We start from the raw sequence: 16,908 nt of genomic DNA, 5'->3' as shown, positions 1-16,908 counted from the left end.
CAGCAGCTTTTTTAATTTTAGGTTTAGGCATTGCTAGGTCAACTACATGAAATTTTAGAAATTATTATCTATGTACGAAAAACCCTATCCCTTTACCTGAATCGTGGCAGTTGAGATGGTAGAAAACTGGATTCGAAATAACACTGAATTTTATAATTTAAGGAAGAGCTCTCGCTCATTTCCTTAACAAGTTTAATCAGAGCGGGAGGGAATTCTTGCTGTGCGTGCTTTAAGTACTTATACCACCTGTCAGAAAGTCCGCGCAATAGCAGAAATCATCACACTTTTTATGGTTATCTAAATAAGTGATTATTAGGCGGCCATCAAGCCTGCAAAGGCAAGAGGCTCAAAAATGGCAATTCAAGAGGGAGAGGCATATTGGAGTGCTTCTGAATTCCAAAAAACTTGCGACACCAGGTCAAATGTTACTGCTTTTCCATCACAATGCAAGTGACTGGGCATTGCGTCAGAGGTTGCAACAAGTCGTTGCAGCGTAAAGATAATTCAAATGAAACCTGCATTGACAACAAGAAACATTTTACAGAAACGCATTTTTAGCACGAAAAAAATATAGGACTAGTGGGGTGTTTTAAAGCAGGGATATACAAATTCTTCTTAAATCGAAATACAAGCTTCAATAAATGTGGCAGTTTTACTTTTTATGAAAGATCGTCAAGTCTTACGCGAAAACTTGGATCTGTTTGCAACTTCTTAAGTATTTCAGTAGATTCCAGTTGAGCATCAGCAACAAAGTACATATCAAGAAAGTAACAAGGCTGCAACATTTTTCTAATAATTACATAGCGCAATGAAATGCAATTAAGTAGAACGACAAACTATATGGTAGGCAATCTAAACCTCAGCTCTAACGTGCAAGTGTTATTTGCATCCAGAAGAGACTGGGAGGAGAGACCGAGTGGCAGATAGAGGCTGTCTCTTTATAAACCGATGGATTGCAGTGTGGGAGCGGGAGTCTACCCCGAGAAACTCGGTGTTGCTGGGCCTGTTCGAGGCACGTAACAAAAGCGGCATTACTGCTGTACTGATGAAAATTTGCAACACTGTTGCAACTGCCCAACTGACAATTCGTTGCTGGAAATTCACACCGAACGTGATACTCTCAATAATTCGCGCAACACTGCGGTTATGATTGTAACTCGAACAAGCCCGCTCTTTTCTACGATTGAGGAAGTATACAAGCATCTTTAAAGCGGAAGTTTTAGGTATCCTCGAAGCCTGTATAATCTTAGGCAATAGAGTCGGATGCAACAGTAAAGCAACAATATATTCTGACTATTAGGAATAGCCAGCGCAGGGCTATCACTAAATCTATCGTAGGCTCGATTTTAGTGAAATCTACGAAAGTGCTATCCGTTCGTAATGACCAAGCGCCTTATTGTCGACCTTTGCGCTGTGTCGGAGCCTCAGCCGCTAAACCTAAATGTCGAATACGTGACATTACAAGTCAAAAACTGTAAATGAAAATTCGCTTTTGTATTAATAAAATACTTCAAAGATGTATGATTTTTATAAATTAAGGAAGCAACTTTAAAAGAACTCCCCCAAAAGCCCTTCTGATGTATGTCCTATAAAAGCCCTTCTGGAAGGCCTTCCATGGGTAGCGAAAGAAGAAGCCCTTCAATTTGTGCCACTCCATTCAAAAAAAAAAGAAATGCAGAGTGGAAGGCCTCTTGACTCTCAGGAAGGCCTTTCGGAAGGTCTTTTAACTCCTGAAATTATCTACTGGGCCGTTTTCCTCTGCAAGCAAGCCAATACGAAGTTCTCTAACTTCCCGCAATTACAATATATACGCAAAAATTGATCGAGGTTTGCGGTGTTACGGAAGCGGATTTTTCAAAATGCCCTTATATGTGTCAGGCTGATTTATTCCATTGGAAAAACCGTACCGATTTTTTTCTGAATGAGGAGTGAATGCTTGAAAAGCAATGTTTGTCAATCGGCAAACTCTGGTTCTCTTCAGGAGACTTCAAAAAATCTTACCCAATTGGTTATTTAAAAATTGTTTAACATTGTTAATATTAATAAACATTTAAATAAACAATTGCTTATTTTTTCTGGAAGTCTCCTGAAGAGAAAGTGTTTGGCGAATGGAAAATATTGATTTTCTAGGATTCTATACCATTTCTACGAAAAATTGTTTTTTTTCGCCAGGGTAGGAGTGTAATGTAATGTGGAACGATTTTCCGTCATCCTTTGTGAAATTTGGTTTGGGAAGATGGCACAACGCCGTAACCGGTTTGTCTCAAAACCAAATTTGGCAATGGCTGAGGGAACATCGACCCACATCACATTAAGAAAAAAAAATTATTAAAAAAGAAGCAAAAAAAGTTCCGCTGCCCGAGAACTCAAGCTCGAGCTCGGATCTCTTAAACGGCACTCTACCCAGTATATAATTTCTGGAGCTAAAAGCCGTTCTGAAAGGCCTTCCTGAGAGTCAAGAGGCCTTCCACTCTACATTCCTTTCTCCTTTTTTTTTGTATGGAGTGGCACAAATTGAAGACCTTTTGGAGAGGAGTTCTTTTAAAGTTGCTTCTTTAATTTATAAAAATCATACATCTTTGAAGTATTTGCTTAAGGTTTATATTAAATACTATGTGTTATTGCAACTTAAAATGTTTAATGCAACTCATTTATAATGCATTCGAGATGTGTATTTTAATTGAACAGTTTAGACTGCTGGATGTTTACGCCCCCCAGAAAAGGTTTAACTTTTAACCCAGTCTGAATGTCGGTCCAGATCAACTCAACTACATATGCAAGTACTGTAGAATTAAATAAAATGTCTTACCTCTTTCATTCCATTCCAGTAATTAAAAATTGAACTTTTTTTGTTTGCTCCTTTTCAATAGGAATAATGCATTTATTGTATTTTTTCTTTCTCCCTTCGCTCCATCAATAGCTACATTGACAAATTGAATACATTACAAACATTAGAGCAGCAGTTTTAAGCATTTTCCCTTAAGTGTTTTTTCTTCTGTGTGACGAATTGTAGGATGTAGTGTGGGTGGGTGTTTTCATGTGTGGGGAAAGTACAGGTATTAGTTTTGACAGGCGAGAGGGGGGATAGGTTAGAATAAAGTGTATTTGTGTAAGTGTTGTCAGTGATATTGGTGTAGGATATAACGCCCTTTTAATTTACATTTTATGTTTCTTGTTTTATGTGATAGCTTGATGAGCTCAAGAAATGCTCAATAATTTTGCCGTATCTTAGAAGAAAATTAATACATTTTTTATCCACCATAATCTATTCAAAATCTGACAATAATATATGAAATAATAGCAAACCAAGTGTATAATTATTTAAAAGATGTGCAGCAAAATATAGTTTTAAGCGATCATCCGCAGATATGTAAACAAAAAAAAAAAAAAAAACGCATGAATTATGATTATAATTAATTAAGATTTGAGCCTAACAAATACATAACGCCAAAATAGCCGTCGATGCGGTTGTCGTTGAAGACACATTTTTCGGACATTTTAGATCCTGCCAACACTAAGATCACGTACGATTTTATACATACAATTACATACAGAGTTAATCAGGCATTCCTGAATTTGTTTCCCGTTCGGTAGTAGAAACTATTTCTCTTAACCTCATGAGTTTCACATGATATTTCAATAATTTAGTGATTTTGGTTTCGTCTAGAAGTTAGAAACTTTTCTCGTGTATTTTTTAAGTTTATAGTTATTTAGCGGCGCGACGCCATTTCTTTGATCACATGATCTGCACATCTTTTTTTTTTTACAAATCTAACAACGGGCGCTATACGCTTTTTAAAGTGTTCATCGGCTTCGTAATTTTTTTCCAGAATTTTTTGCTTTTTTAAAGAAATTATTTAAGGCTACTCGGTGTAATGTGTTACACAAATTATTCTAAGGCCTTCATGGAAGGTGTACACAGTTTTTGAAACGGTTCATTCGTACTCGCTTCTTGTCGGTGCAATGTGGTTATTGGTACCTACACTCAATCACGAATTTTTAAATACTACAACAAATTTTTTAAAATGCGATGTTTTTTTTTAAATACATGTGTATCATATTAAATTTTTTTTTTATAGGTCACCACCAGTTTGCACCGACATTACAAATTATACTTTATTAACTATTTTTTTTTTTTATTACTCTATGCTTTTAGTTCTGCAATACATTGTTTTTTTTTTTTTAATTTTACGGTTTTGGTACAAAAATTCTTCAAATTACTCATTTTTTGCTTTTCTTTTTTCTACTTTTTAATATTTTTTTTTACATTTTTCTTTTTCGCTTTTATAAATTAGATACTTAAACATTAGACAGATACAAATACAATAATATTGGAACATCATTTTTTCCTGGTAATTTGCAAATAATTCGCACCCTCGACATTATTTAATTTATTTGGCTGTTGTTTTACTATATATTATATGGCGAATAACAATGCAAATTAAAAAAATTGTTGAGGCGGTGTCTGTATGTCCCGTTATGAAAATAGTATCGAATATATTTTTGTAAAGCTTTTAATCAATTTGCCTTGTTGCTTACATGCATTTAATGGAACATATTTATGCGTATTTTAGGTTAGGACTTCATTGTGTTTCTTGTTTTTTATATGTACATATATGTATACTTCAATCTAAAAATGATTACACATAAGCGTCATACATGCAACTGTGCCTCTCAAATTGTTTTTAGTTTTTTTTCTTTCTCTTTCTTGTATTGTTTGTTGCTGCTGCGACGTTTCCTTACGCATAGAATATTTAAAAGTTACGTTTATATAGTTCTGTAAAAAATATACACACACATTTATAGAACCTTATCTTTTAAATTTTCGTCGCAGATCCCTGAGTTTGTTTCTTTGTTTTTATAATTTTAAGTCTTGAAATGTTCACTCCTAATGTCATACATCTGACTTTGCGAAAAAAAAAAACGTTTATACGAAAGCAATGCAGAAATTAGATAAATACGGCCTTATCATAATACTTCATACTAAAGGCTGTCAAAATTTGGCATAGTGAAAATCAGCTCAAGACAACCATTCATTACGATATTAAAGCAAATTGAAGGAATTTGGGTCTGGTTCAACATTTTTTTTTTTTTTAGCCGAATGGCGAAAGCCAAACCAAGTTATATTTGAGTGGACTATGGACTGACACGATATTACAGTTATAGGTAGCCACTTAATGTTGGCAAATACCTGGTTAGAGATTCTGTATTGCCGGAAAATTCCAAACTCTCTTCTTGCAATTAGGTATTTCCAAACCTCCTACCAATGAAAATGAACAAGCCCGGATGGCGGCCAAAATCGCTCCGGCGTTTACAGCGCAAATCAAGAAGAAGAAGAAGAATGCAACTCTTACGTTAAGCAAAGTGTATTTTAATTGAATAAATATTGTTCATACTTATGTATGAACATCAATACTCATATCTATAGCAGCGGGTGCAAATAAACACCCGCATAGATAGTTAATATGTACTTGCATACTTACTATAAACATGCTGATACGAGTATTGTTGTTTATTTAGGTTTTAGGTTTAAGTTATACGTACATATGTACATATGTACATTTCAATGTATACAATAGTTTAGGATAAGAATTTACTATAAATAAAGGCGCTTCAGGAAACTGAGGTTGAGTTCTATCTGAGTGCCATAAGTGTCCGTGTATCTTCTCTGTACAAATATTAAGCAATCCACCAAATCTTAATAATTATTTAAAAGCCTCAATAACGGATCTCAACGATAGTAATAATAGAGAGAAAAGAAGAATGGTGGACCACGTTTGGTTGATTTGTAACGGCAACCCTAACAATATGGCAGCGCCAATTCAACACTGCCAAAAGGTTTAGCTTAAGCGTCATTTCCACATTATGCGCTACACATTCGTGATCACATAAAGTAACGCGCGTTTTATTTAACAGCGAAATTAATTATACTTTTATAACCCTGATCAGCAGTAAAATTCTGATAATCGCTACACTAAAAATCCATCGCTAAAATTCTCTAAAAGCAAACCTGTGGCGCCTAAAAGTATGTAACATGGAAACGTTACAGCTGCAATGTGCAATCAGCCAAAGCTGGCCGTACGAAGGGGGCTTTTAACTAGATGTTGTATGTTGTTAGGCGCGCCTGATATTCTTTTGGAGATTAATTAGCGATCAAAATTAGCGATAGCGAATGCTAGAATCCAAGAGACCCCGTCTCTATTTTTCGATTTCTCCTTTTGGACAGAAGCATTTTCTACTAAAAAGGATTCATCATATTATTGTTATATCATTGACATAAAGATATACATACACGAAATAGTTCTTTTTTTTTTTTAATAATCAAGGAGATCCGATAAGGTAACAGTGGAATCTTCCACTGCTTATTATTTATGTTTAAAAGCAAATAATAGAGAGTGAAGTCAAGAGGACGTGTTCCAGCCACCGTGTTCCCGTATCAATAAAAGGTAACCTGTACAACCAACATATATGCATATATATTAATACCAATTTATCTATTGTTGAATAAACACCAATTTATATTAAATATTAATACAAACGTTTTGCTTTGTTTTTCATTCCAATAAATTAAATCGGCCACAACTTTGTCCAAGCGTTGTGCCGGTTTAACATACATAGCGATAATTTCTGTGCAAGTGATTATCCCTTGGTACAGTCTTCTTACAATTAGGAAACTATTTAAATTTAAAATATTACTACATACATGCGTTTGTCTAGTTAGAGATAAGAATAGTTTTAAGTTTTCTATAAATAAAGGCTCGATTATTTTATCTGTATTCAACAATGACCTGAACAAGTAAATTAATTATTAATGCGTTTTCGCATTATTCAGAAGTGGGATAACAGACTAAATTCGACTCACTAAATTCCATTTTCAAATATGTACGGTTGCGTGCAACTAATTAACAACGACATGGCCATGTTAATATTTTGAACCTGTACCTAAAATCTTGGTATGAATAGTTACATTTTTATTAGTTGCTTTCATAAAAAAGTATGCTTCGCGAAAGTGGTCAAAACTTCATATTACAAATTTGCTGTAACTAAGAAATCGAAATTTCATGGTGAATTTAATTAAAACGGTCGAGCATATAATTAACAACGCGCATATATTTTTTTCAAGTTTTTTTTGTGGAAATTAATACATTTCAGGTAAGTTTTTTTTGGTATAAGAAAAGTTTGGGTGAACAGAAATCTTTTAGTGAGGAAACTCCGGGCGTTATCGTTAACTTGCGGAAGGATGGAAGTCAAACGGTGAAATCGCGAAGTCGCTCAACCTTTCGAAAAGTATGGCGTTTAATGCAATTCAATTTTTACAATTAAAATAAGACAACAAAACAAGTTCCACGCAAAAAAGAGGCCGCGTGAAACAACGTCGAAGAGAATACGAACTGATAGATCACGAAAGGACCCGCATACGATTGCCGAGGAAATTAGAGCTTCGGTTTTTTGGGAAAACGAGAACGCATCTGCTGTAGTTAGAATTAAGAGGCGATTGCGAGAAGCAGGACTCTATGGAAGCATTTAACTGCTCTTTGATCGCAATTGAAATTGTTTGGAGTTCGACTTGAAATATCGCCACTAGACACCAAGCGAGTGGAAAAATGTATTTTTTTTTTTTTGACCAAACAAAGATTAGCAGAGTTTTGTCGGATGCAAAAACTAATGTTAGGCTCACAAAACGCAAAGAGTTGGATAGGTAAGTACACAACACCAACACTGAAGTATGTGGGGGCAGGCAAGTCATGGCGAGGCGTTGGGCCTATACACAAAATTGATGCGACGTATGGATTGGTTCCTGTACGTAGCAATTATGAACGACCTAATCATCTTACCATTTGCCGAAGCTAACATGCCCGTAATATGGATGTTTCAGCATGATAACGATCCGAAACACAGCTCGACGTACAAAGCAGTGCTTTCAAGACAATTTGATGACTGTTTTTGACTGGGCTTCTTACAGTGGAGTCAATGCCACGCAGGTGTCAAGCGGTAATCGACAACAATAGTTTTGCTACAAAATATTTTATTTGTTTTTTTTTTTAAGTAAATTGCTATTTTACAACTCAGCCTACTATTGCTTGGTCTGGTATCGTTGTTAATTATTTAATTGCACTTAACTGTAGTATATGTACTTTTCGATGATATCAACGAATCTATGATAGATACGAGATTTTAAGCAACCGCGGATCATCAGTGTCTTTTGTAAATTGTGTTTGTTAAATTACTGTTAGTATTTTATGATAGAGTTAAAGACGAACTTTTTTTATTAAGATCTAACCTGCTGACTTTCAAGATTTGACTTCCATCATACAGATTGGCGCCTAGCTTAACCTTCTAATTTGAATTTATCAATTTCCTCAATTTCTGCCAAACTTTGTAGTGGCGAATTACGTACTTTGAATTGAATACCCATTTTTTGACAATTTTAAACCGAAAATTCACCTCTTTCAATTAATCCATCTCAGTAGTCACGGAAACGCGAATACCCTGCAACTTTTAGTTGAAGATTCTAAAGCATAAGAGAAGAACTATCCTTTTACAATGATTGAAAAACAAAAATAAATAAAAAAAAAAAACTAATTGTTCTTTTGAACTCGGCCAAAATTGCTTAGGTAGTTATAGCGCCAATTAAGAAGAAGAAGAAGAGGAACCAAAGTCGATTGAGGCATCGTATCTTAAACAATCAAGAACATTCGTGGCAATTTGGAAATTGCTTTATAATAATCAAAACCAATGGTTGTTCACAATGAAGGTTTTACGACGATACAAAACCTAAATTTATTTCTTTGTTTATGTTTTTTTTTTTTTGCGATGAAGTTGGCTGATCGAAAATTAATTGTGAATAAATTTGTAGAGAATCTAGCATGGTCTGGATCAAAAAACACCAAGTTTAGCGTGTTACCAAAATAGTGTACGTTTGTTTGGTAATGTTTACTATAAATAAAGGCTCTGGGTAACCAGAGCATTAGCGTCCGTTGTAATTTATGTTGTGTTGTCAGATGCTGTTTAGTTTCTTATCGGAAACTTAAACCAACAACAAACTTTGCTGCCACAAGTAGTTGCCGATAATAAGTATGTAGGATAAGTGATAATTTATGTATTTAGAGTAAGAATTTATGTAATATATATAAATAAAGGTTCTGGGAAACCAGAAGTTTATATTACATTTACATTGAACCCAAATGCGTCATTTGGGGGAGAAAACAAATACCAAATTACGCATTTCCCCATACAAATTCGCATTTCTAAAATCACGCATTTGAACGCATTTAAACAAAATCACGAAGAAAATGCGTTCCAATTGCCGTACTATTTTATTGAACTCACTCAGAAACAAAAGTTCCACAAGTTCCACAAAAGCGTTTGTTTGTCTTTGACACAAAGGAAATGCGAACTAAGTAGTGTAGTAAACACCTTCAGATGACTGATTTCAAATCACGCATTTCGGTCCAATGTAAATGTAATATAAGTCTAGTGCGGAATTCTCTCCGGTTGTACGTTTATTTTAAAGTTTAATAGTATACAGATGCGTTTTCGCAAAAATCAGAAGTGGGATAATGGGTTAAATCGTATGAAAGTTATTTAAACATTAAAAATCCTTTATTTATCTGCATCGATGAAGGATACTCGTAAACATTGTTGTCGAATGCAGAAGCCAGCCATGCACAAGGTGTTAAAAAAAAAAAATTGAAACATTAACTGACATAATCAACAATTCAAATTATCAACCAGCGCTATAAATCACACAAAGTGATTTTCGACTTCGACCTTAAGATCGAATTACATACATATATGTATTTGTTAACGCATAATAGCGTTCGCGGGTTTTAATAAACGTAAAGCGGATTCCTTTCGATAATAAAAAACCAAACACGTTCGATTATGTCAAATCCATTTATTAGAGAGAGGAAAAAAGGACAAGTAAGCCAGAGTTGCCAGTAGTTTGTAATAAACAAGTACATAAGAGATGCCAGATAGCACAGTGGGCGATTTGGATGCGCTAGCGGCGTTTTATTCAATTTTCAAGTTTAATAATGCAGAAATTTTGCATTTCCTATCGATAACGCATACTTCAATTAGTTAACAATCGATAGTTAATTACCACTTCCAAGCAACATATTTTTTAGCAAGTGCTTTACGATTTTTTTTTGCCTTATAGAATGTTCTTTTCATTTCGCTGTAAATAATAAAATTTTTTCCTATTAACTTAAAAGTTTACTTTACTTTATAGCTTACATCAAGGTAAGTACTATATGTAGAATATGTTTGGTTGATCTATTTATGTATGTGTTACTTATAAAACTCAGTTGAATTTAATTGTATTAACAACATGATATTGGTAGCCTACACCTGTATTTCGTGGATTAGAAATTAATAAAATTCAAGCGTATTCAAGTTAAGTTTAAAATTTTGTGAGAGCGTGTTTTATTGTGTGTTCAAAATGTCTTAGTTGAGCCGCTACTACCCACTACCCATCAATTTATCATTTTTTAGACACAATGGTCTCAGTACCAAAACGCAATTTTTACTTAGTATGGCTGGACGAAAAAATACCCAGGAAGAAGTTTCTTGCTATCGAAAACTACGCTTTCGGCACAGTTCTTAAATAAAAATAATAACCTAAGTATTCAGCAGCGTTGCGAAGTTGGTAGGAAACTACGAAAATTTAATAGCAGGCTTGTTGAAAGGTGGAAGAGTTGTGCTAAAAATAAAATGTATTTTGAGAAACGACACCAGGAATGGTTAGATACGCCACTATCGTTAATTAAAGTAGATGTTGATCGTCCAAAAAAAGATTTTGCAGAACTTTCTAGTAAGACACAAGTTGACAAAGTGTCTGACCTTGTACAGGAAGTATCATCCGAAGCGTTGCTGGTAGCTGCAAGCTCTAGTTTGTACAAAGCTAGACAACGCAGTGCTTCGAAGGTTGTATCCATGCTTAATTCTGAAAGTAAATTTTGCGGAAAAGTTATGAAATCGATAAAAAACCCCCCCGCTCCTTCCAATAAAATATTAAATCTGCGAAAAGTCAAAACGCCGATATATACCCAGGCTACGATAAACTACGCTCTGCGAAAAAAGATTGATATCCGAGTGAAATAACAGTCACTGATTATTCCGCAAAGTTTAGTGGACCATACTGTTGGTAGGATCATTCAAGCGTACCCACAAATTTTTGAAAAGCAGACTGGAAATAACAATACTAATATAACTGCCGTTTACAAATGGGGCTGTGATGGCAGCAGCGGACACTCAACGTATAGGCAAAAATTCAGCGATTGTGAAGGAAATATGATCGATCAGTATTTATTTTCAGTTTGTATTGTACCATTGCAAATAAAGCAGGGATTGAAAATTCTATGGATAAACAACCGACCTTCCTCAACTAGATATTGTAGACCAATAAAAATTCTCTGCGAAAAAGAAACGGCTGACTTGACTCGTAGAGAAATTGAAAATATTAAAAGCCACATTTTAAATATTGTACCAACACAAATAAACTCTTTAAGTATTCATCACCAGTTTCACATGACTATGCTGGATGGAAAAACTTTTAGCGTTATCTCGGAGTCTTCTTCCCAAACATGCGTAATATGCAGAGCCACACCAAAAAATATGAATGACTTGAATTTGGTTCAAAGTTTTCCAATTGATTGTATAGTCTCCTTGAATATGGATTATCAAGTCTTCATGCCTGGATTAGGTTTTTCGAGTGTGTCTTGCACATTTCTTATAGGCTTCCAATAAAAAAGTGGCAAGTTCGCGGTACTGACAAAAATGTTGTTGAAGAAAATAAAAAAACGCATACAGGAAAACATACGAAAAGAAATGGACCTATTGGTGGACATACCATTGCCTAGTTCTGGTAATACCAACAACGGAAACAACGCAAGAAGATTTTTCCAACAACCACATTTGGCTGCTCGTACAACAGGAGTAGACGAACTTTTGAAATAGTATGTTGGACGAGGATGTTATGAACTTGCTATTAATAGAGAATCCTGAAACAGATTTGTCCGACTCTGATAGCTCAGATTCAGAATAATGATATTTTGTTCTGTGAATATTAATTTTTAAAATTTTGTTTTGTAAAAATATCTAAATATATAATGGATTTTCTTGCAGATATATTTATAAAACAGGCGGTGTTGAGAAGGAATACTGCATACCAAATTTACATGTTTTAGAATTTTAGAATGCGACCCTGCGTGGCGCTTTAAATTACCATAAAAGTTAAGTCCGGTGGCACTACCAATTGTAATGTGTCTAAAGAAAAGTTAAATCGTTCATTTCTGAAAGGAACGAGTACAAGGACACACGAAAGTGTAAGCCGCGAAATATCTTTTGCACTTATATTTAAACTTTCTCTTTCCATAGGAAAATAAAACACACCACAATTTTCAAGCTACAGAACGCAGTTTTATTTTGGCCCTTGTAGGGTTTGTAGTATATCAGAATAAGTCACTAACAACAACAAAGCCACACGCCTGTGTTATGTATTTTTGCAGCATAAACAAATTCCTTACTTTGCTATTTTCACACGCTAAACACACAAGCGGCACACGCTATATCTGGTGCATGCGCTAGCTCTATGTATGTAAATATGTACGACTGCGCTGCTAGCACCTTCATGCTTGGTACATGTAGATATGTCTGTGGATACATTGCTTGTAGCTCCACATTAGAAATGGGTGTGTGTGTGTTGGTGACTTCACTGAGCTATGCTTTGAGCTAGGCACATATGAATGCATGCTCATATGTGCAAGCGAGAGATTCAGTCAGTAAGAATTTTAAGTAAATATGTATTGTAGTAAATAAGTAGTACATAAGATGTTAGAGTATAAATAAGATGATTCCAATAAAGAACAACACAGATTTTGTTATGCGACATGCTAAGTCGCAGCTAAAAACAAAACGCGTTTTATTTAATAATAAAACATTCGTTATGGCGATCCTGCCAGTCTGCTTTATTTTCAGCAGATCCTGGATAATTTAAAAAAAAAAAACACCAACGCAACAAATAACAATATAATGCGGTGGACAGCACGAAGGAATACATTATTACCAGAGGAAAATTAATTCAAACCAAATAGGCGGTGTCACTTTTATTTCCAAAAATGTATACACTTTTGCATTAAGGTTTTCAGTTCTATAAGCGGAAACAAATTTCAGCAAAGCACCTTTAGTTTTGACAAAGATATCAAATTAAAAATTTTCATACGATAACGCCTGTGTAAAAGTGAGCGTGGTCACTAGAGGGTTAAGCCGATTCCATTCAATTTTGGCAGCCACCTTCCCTTTTATGAAAACTTCTATCCTGCCAAGTTTTATTTTGATCGGACAAGAAACAACTTATTAGTTTAACGCCGCTAGGGATATCAAATCGCCCACTGTGGATAGGCGCGAACAGTATTAATAACACTAGTCTACAAGGAAAAGTATCCGAAATAATTTAAACTAATTTCTGCTTCTCTGTCCATGCAAAATTCGGATTGATAACTAAAATTCATTTATTAGTTTGAGTTTTTACGATAATCGTATCTTTCGTGTTTAATGGAACTACCCACATTTAACTTCATAATGTTTTGACATTTACATAGTTAGTTTGTATCAAATATTCGAAATATTGTGATTTAGTGCTATTTTCTCTTAAATTAAGCGATATAGAAGTGTTAAAAGTAAAAAGTATAATACTATTTTATAGCAAAATGTCTCGAAAATGTGTTAATAATCCCGACAATTTTTGTTATATCTGCGGTGAGGTGATATTTAATAAACAAAGGTGTTGTATATCGCCTATAATAAAAGAAGCCTATTTTTACTACTTTAACGAGAACATCAAACACCAGGATAAAAGCTGGGTTCCACATTTCTGCTGTAATCCATGTGCTACAGGTTTGAGAAATTGGCTGAAGGGCAAAAAAACATCATTTCGTTTTGCAGTGCCAATGCAGTGCACTGTGGGTACCGCCATTGGCCAAAATTAAAAAAATCAAATGTCATTAATCAAGAATTCAAAGTGTCGATAAGATTGTTCACACTCCCGCCAAACCAAAACCAAAATAAAAGTTAGCGGATTATTTTTTGTCATTCCTTTATAGCCATTCAAACTTCACATATAATTTAACATTGAGCTCGCTTATCGGTGCAGTTTTTTAATGGAGAACTTGGGAAAGTGATAACTTTTGTTAAGAAAGTGTGAGCAATATTAACTTGTTATGGATATTAAACAAGAAGGTGAGTACTCTCTAAAAACATACATTTTATTGTTTAATAACTTAAAGCGTCAATGTAATAGCACCCCTGCGCGAAGCACTTTCTGTCATTTTTTTTAGCTTAGTCTAAAGTAAATTTTAGATTTAGATGGTTTGCCTCCGAGTGCCTTCTACAAATTCGGTACTAAAATGAAGAATATTGTTCTACCTTTTCATACAATAAGGAAGTTTCCTCCCGTTTTTTCCTTTTTCCGAGTTATGATAGATTAAAGCAGGGGTGTCAGATATGATTCTTGCTTGAGCAACTTTAATTCGTTATCACTGAAAGCCTTTTATATTTATTTATTTATATATTTTATATTTATTTATTTATATATTTTATATTTATATATAGGTGCTGGCTATCAATGCGTAATTACACGCAATTTTTTATTTGATAAATGGCTTGAAAGTCGAAAAAGTAATACAACATGGTCAACTCAAGCCAACCAAATCCTGGAAAACATCAAATGCAGTTGGCCTTATCAAGGTGTTGAGAATATTGAATTTGATCCCCTCTATGACCGAATTTATTTAGTATGCAAGAAGTTAGCAGAATTTTGGAAAGAAAATGCAAGCAGAAAAAATGCAATTATGAGAAATCATTCCTCTTGGCTTGGCAAATCTGAGACTGTCTTTTTAAGTTGTCGTGATGAAGATTATCCAAGTACATCACAACAACGAGGTCGTCCTAAAAAAAGTTTTGAAGAATGTTCTTCGCGGAGTAAACGAAGACGTGTGGCTGAAATTTCGAAATCCGACGAATCAATTGCCACAGCTTTGCGTAATAGTTCATGTAATTCGAATTTGGGAGAAGAAAACACGATGAGTGTAACGCCTTGTGAAGTACTGGCGCTTTTTGTGGAAGCAAAGTTTACAAAGAAGCAGTACTTACTTGTTCAGAATTTCGTCAACACCAAGATTAAAAAAAATGCACTGCCTAGCTACAAAATTATAAAGACTGAAAAAGAAAACTGCTATCCAGAATCCGACAAAATTAGTGTCACCGAGACAGGTGCCGAAGTGGACTTACAGGCTTTACTTAACCACACGGCGACAAGAATTCTTACTTCGCAGAAAGACGTTCTTGACACTCTCAACAATGACTTACATAAAAGCCTACAGTTAGTAGGGAAATGGGGATTTGATGGAAGTACAGGCCAAAGCGAGTACAAACAAAGCTTTCATGATCCTTATGCTAAAGACAGCGATTTGTTTGTTACAAGTTACGTGCCATTGCAGCTCAAGTTAAAAAATGACAAAAATGAAGATGTTGTTGTTTGGAAAAATCCTCGACCGTCCTCAACACGATACTGTCGCCCATTAAGATTTCAATTTAAAAAAAGAAACTACTGCTGTATCTGTTTTTGAAGAACAATATTACACTGAAAAAAATAAATGCCTTGCAGCCTTTAACTATAACTATTAATGATAAAGAATGGACAGTCACTAACAACTTACGTTTAACTATGGTTGATGGAAAAGTGTGCAACGCACTTAACGAATCTACATCTTTAAAATGTTACATATGCGGAGCAACACCAAAGGAAATGAACAACATTGAATTATGCCTTCAAAAAGAGGCCAATGAGAACAGTTTATGTTTTGGTTTGTCCCCGCTTCATGCTTATATCAGATTCTTTGAGTTTTTTGTTCATATTTCCTACAGACTCAAAATTAAGAAATGGCAGATAAGAGGTGATGACAAAACAGAATTTGAAAAACAAAAGAAAATAGTCCAAGCTGAATTCAGAGCAAAACTAGGATTGATTGTGGACAGACCGAAAACGGGAGGAAGTGGTTCGTCAAATGATGGCAATACAGCCAGGAAATTTTTTAACAATACCAAAATTTCTGCTGAAATAACTGGAATCGATGAAACACTGATCGACAGATGCGCAACTGTTTTACAGGCTTTAAATTCAGGTTATAATATCGAAGCAGAAAAGTTCAGAGTTTTCGCCTTAGATACAGCTGCACAGATAATTGAAACATATCCATGGTACTATTTACCTGCTTCAGTTCACAAAGTGTTGTTGCATGGTGCATCGGTGATTGAGCATCATGGACTTATTTCTATAGGCGAGTTAAGTGAGGAAGCTGCAGAGTCCAGAAATAAGGACATTAAAAATTACCGACTGAATCACACAAGAAAAATGTCTCGGGTTGTCACTAATAAGGACCTTTTGAATAGACTTCTTTTAACTTCCGACCCACTTATTTCAAATGTGAGAAAATTGCCTACTAAAAAAAAAACATTTTTATCAGAAAATGCATTAAAATTGTTAAAAATCTAATTTACCAAACATATTATTTTTGTGAGAATTTGTTTACATTTTCTTTTTTATCTTGTAAGTTAAAACAAATAAAAATAATAATAATAAGTGTTTAATTAAAAAAAAGCTTGTGTTATATTTTTGACCGCGTTTTGGACGGGAATGCATTCATTTAATTTATTTTAACATTTAAGTTTAGCATTTCTTGGGATGTTAATGGGGTAGTGAAGTAAATATATAGCCTATCCTACTCAACTGTCAAGTGTCAATATTTTGGTCCGATTTCTGAACAATTGTATACGCTATTTTATCCTTACTAAAAACGGTGTTCTGCCAATTTTTTTCAAATTTCTCTGAAAATTAACCATTTTATT

At 34.5% G+C, this 16,908-nt stretch overlaps 1 long non-coding RNA gene across 1 annotated transcript; it reads right to left on the bottom strand.

The window, feature by feature from the left end:
• Positions 1-6,263: 6,263 nt before the first annotated feature.
• Positions 6,264-12,421, bottom strand: LOC118753467. The gene is made up of 2 exons (XR_004994811.1): positions 6,540-12,421; positions 6,264-6,451 (listed from the first exon to the last, which is right to left on the bottom strand). It is a non-coding gene; the product is annotated as an uncharacterized LOC118753467 (long non-coding RNA).
• Positions 12,422-16,908: the final 4,487 nt, after the last annotated feature.

The sequence above is a fragment of the Rhagoletis pomonella genome, unplaced genomic scaffold, assembly GCF_013731165.1.
Source record: "Rhagoletis pomonella isolate Grant_MI unplaced genomic scaffold, Rhpom_1.0 Rhpom_scaffold_02502, whole genome shotgun sequence".
Lineage (NCBI taxonomy): Eukaryota > Metazoa > Arthropoda > Insecta > Diptera > Tephritidae > Rhagoletis > Rhagoletis pomonella.
Note: the sequence above shows the minus strand (reverse complement) of the source record. Positions and strands in the feature narration are given on the sequence as shown.